Source organism: Teleopsis dalmanni, chromosome 2 (genome assembly GCF_002237135.1).
Source record: "Teleopsis dalmanni isolate 2A chromosome 2, ASM223713v2, whole genome shotgun sequence".
Classification (NCBI taxonomy): domain Eukaryota; kingdom Metazoa; phylum Arthropoda; class Insecta; order Diptera; family Diopsidae; genus Teleopsis; species Teleopsis dalmanni.
In genome coordinates, this window is record NC_051847.1 from 179,282,362 (window position 1) to 179,286,351 (window position 3,990).

Consider the following 3,990-nt stretch of genomic DNA (forward strand, 5'->3'; position numbering starts at 1 on the left):
AAATAAAAATAAAATAAAAAAAAATTTAATTAAACTGTCATTCTGAATATACGTTCACATTGGTTGAGTTTTAATAAATATTTTAAATTATAATACAAAAAAAAAAATGAAAAGGTGAGATTGTCCTAATAGGCTATACTGACGAATATCGCCCGTATCTCTTGGTTAAGACTACTACTAACATCTTACTCCTATTTCCAAAACCTTGTTCTAAATATATTATAAAAGTCCTACGATTTATTGAAATTATAAGATGAGTTTGTCACGTAGGTTTTCCCTACAAGTGTGTCCCGTCTCTCTTGAGCAAAGTTAATACTAATACTACACCTTATATGGAGTTTTAGAAAAACAGACCCTAAAATATGTGCATTTACGTTACTACTACCAAAACTAGGTTCTAAATCTAGATATTAAATTAATATAGCGAAACTGTTATAATACTCTAACTACATTACTACATCCTATAGGGGCGCATATGGTAAAAGTCAATAATGTTCTAATGTTCAAAAGTTGTAATGCCTTGTCACATATATTCAATATATAACGAAACTCTCGATACGGAGATCTCTATGTAAGTCCGTCGATTTAATGTACCTATGATTTTCTCAAGATCTGTTTGAACAGTTAGAATTAGTATGCATTTTAAATGCATTTGCAAAAGGTTTTAACAGACTTATCATAAGCAACGCAGACGTAGAACAAAGTCGGGTTTATTATTTGTTAATAAATGGATACATTAATTTTAAGATTAAGCTTGTGACTAGTTAAAGCGAACAGACATAGTAAAGTAGTAATAGTAATATTAGTAGTAATAGTAGTAAAAGCGAACATTGTGTAGATTTGTGAATTGGCATGTAGTTACTCCAGGAGGATTTGTTGTTAAAAGTAATGCTCAACGATTTGTGAGTATTTCCTCATTATATGTGAGCGTTATTGATGTACCTATAATCTTGATGAATATTGATTGCGTTTCGAAATATTAAAGATCGCTTTTATTTTTTCGTCATTAATGTATTGTCAAAATGTAATACATTAGAACTTTGATATGATTTTGACCTCTGTTTGCTATATAATTGGCTATTATTTCCAATTAAATATTGACTTTAACCCATTGGAGAGATAAGCTAATTACTTTCTAAGCTTACAGTCACCTTATTCAATAACTCATATGTAAGTTGCAGTCTACATATTTTAATGCTAATAATTATGTTAATTTTTTATTAATTTTTTATTTTAGTTACACATCAATCAGCACGTTCATTTTTTAACCACAACATTTTATATGAACTTGGTTTAATTAACCGCAAATCAATGATATGTTATTGCCATACAAATATAATTAATTATCCATTATCCATATATAATATTGACCAGTGTTATATTTGTGGTTATTTTATTATTTATGGAAAGTACATAATTTACTTAAATTATTTATATAACAAAGCCAATTCAAAATACTTTTATTTGAAAAAAAATATTGGAATAAATATGTTATGGCAAAAACAACAAAAATGAAAATAAATTAAATTAACAAATGTGTTAAAAAACTGTCGATTGTTTAATAGGTTAATTTTAAAAAATTAATCAAGTTAAACATAAAATCAAGTTAAATTATGTTATGAAACTAAGTTAAGAAAACTTAATGTTAATAAATAATTTTTCAATTGATTTGTAGCTACATACTATATAGGTAGTACGATTTCTAAATCTGAAACCCGAAAACTTGTAATCCACTTCTAATACTTCTATTCACATTTGTTTTATCCTACTTATCACCAATCGTTGGTAATTGATAAAAGCTGATGAATATGAAATTTAATTAGATCGAGCAGAGTGTACAATATTTGGAAATAAAACTATCTAGGTGATTATCTCAATGGAGTCCAGATATACCTTTGATTTTTTTAGTCAAAAAATTCGCTAATTATTGTCGAAGCAGGTTGCAATTAAAATTTAAAATTTGAAACATCAGATAAATTAGATAAATTTGTAAATAATAATATAATTTATACGTATTTAGTGCAACATTTTTATAATTATTATTACATAGATTTATAATTATATGCAATAAATTAAATGAATATAATACACCAGCTTAGACATTTCCAAGTAATATACAATTTAAGTCATAAACAAATATTATTTATGTATAAAAATACATATACATAAATACATATGTATATTTGTAGCATATTTAATTTTTATTATCTTCATTTTCTTTTATATTCCATTAAAATAGTTAAAATTATTAATTGTTACTCCTAGAAAGCATAACTACTTCCGTTTATTCAATAACTCACCTGCGCCATATCCGTTATTTAATGAAACCTACGTAAGCAATGCTCATAACTCGTTTCTATTCTCACATTACAATAATAGCCATAGACATACACCCAGTGACCTCTACTTAGAATTAATAAACTTTTTAGTTTTTCCAATAAATTGTGTAGATACAAATACAAACTTTACTGCTATTTTTACCAAGCCAGAAAGATTCTACCAACCTTTCTCATGAAGTGCGAGTACGTAGCACTTGTCTCATGTCTTTCAGTTATTGTCAATTATTGCATTTGGAAAACTTTTGCTTCCGTTTGTAATTGAAAATGGAAAACTTATTTAAAATGCTTCCATAGTTTATTTACTTTTATTTTTTATTATTCAAAGTTTTAATATTTTTATTTATGTCTTTTATTTTACTTCAAACAATGAACTTTACACTTAAGCTACTTAATCAGACAAAAAAGTTGTACAATGTAGGTAAGTCTGTTAAGTTTATGTCATATTTGTTGATGATAAAAATGCAACAAAAATTCATTTGTCTTTCAACTATATAGAATCATGGATCATAAGGATTCAAGACTAGGATAAATAGGCTCTATACTGTATTTCATTAAAGAAATCGGACTTGGAAAAACACTCCAATTCCACAAAAGGGCACAATATATCTTTTAGGTCACAGTGCACGATTCCTTCTTTTAATAATAATGGGTTGATAACTATATAGTACTTTCAAAGCCCTTGTTAATTCAGGTAAACTATGCAACAAAAGTCAAGTGTCTATTAACTAAATAGTTCTATCAAAGCCCTTGTGAACTAGGCTATTTAAAATTTATTTAGAACACCAGTTTTTACACTAGTATTTTTAAACACCAGTATTACAGCGACAGCTTTATAGTAGAGGAGTTAAATGTAATAATGATATTTTCAGAAAATGCGTTCTTCTGTCTACTCTTCAGATCTGTACATCTGAAGAGTAGATAATAATCTACTCTGTTGTACATCTGTTGTGATAATATTCTTTACATTTGAATATTTTTTTTGCCAATAATATTTTATTTATAATTTTTTTGAAATCAAAACAAAAACTTCCTCTAAATTATGAATGAGGAACAGACTTTGTGATTCAGGTTTTGATCAATTTTTATTTTAAGGTACTATTTGGTTTCTACAGTTGCGTGTGAAAGACTACATTACTCAAATGCTTACCGTGGCACATCATACTTGTCGCATCATATTGAAATCATATATCTTCCAGTTTCATATCTGCAATTATTCGCCAAAACGAAAAGATAATCATATTGCTGCGTTATGTTCAAAAAAAGTACTGATATATCACAGTAAAACTATTTTCTTGAGATTATGCAGTTTAACAGATCTTTTGACTTTATCGATGTGTAGTTTGACAAACTTGTTTCTTTCTTCTCGTCGCCAATACTGGAGATTTAATTGTTATATTTTGTCTAAGTTATCACAACTTATATCATTATCAAATGGGATGCACAGTTTTCTCTGCCAGGATTCTTATCCACTAGTAACCTGATTATACTGCAGTGTAAATAGCTAATAGTTAAAGATTACCCAACACCTGATATTATTATACAAAATCGTGTTCGACCGAAATGTTGAATATATTGCTAATAGCTTCTATATATTATTAGCTAACTAAAGAAAGTAAAGGTAAGAGCTTCTTTAACAGACTTCAAGGAACCG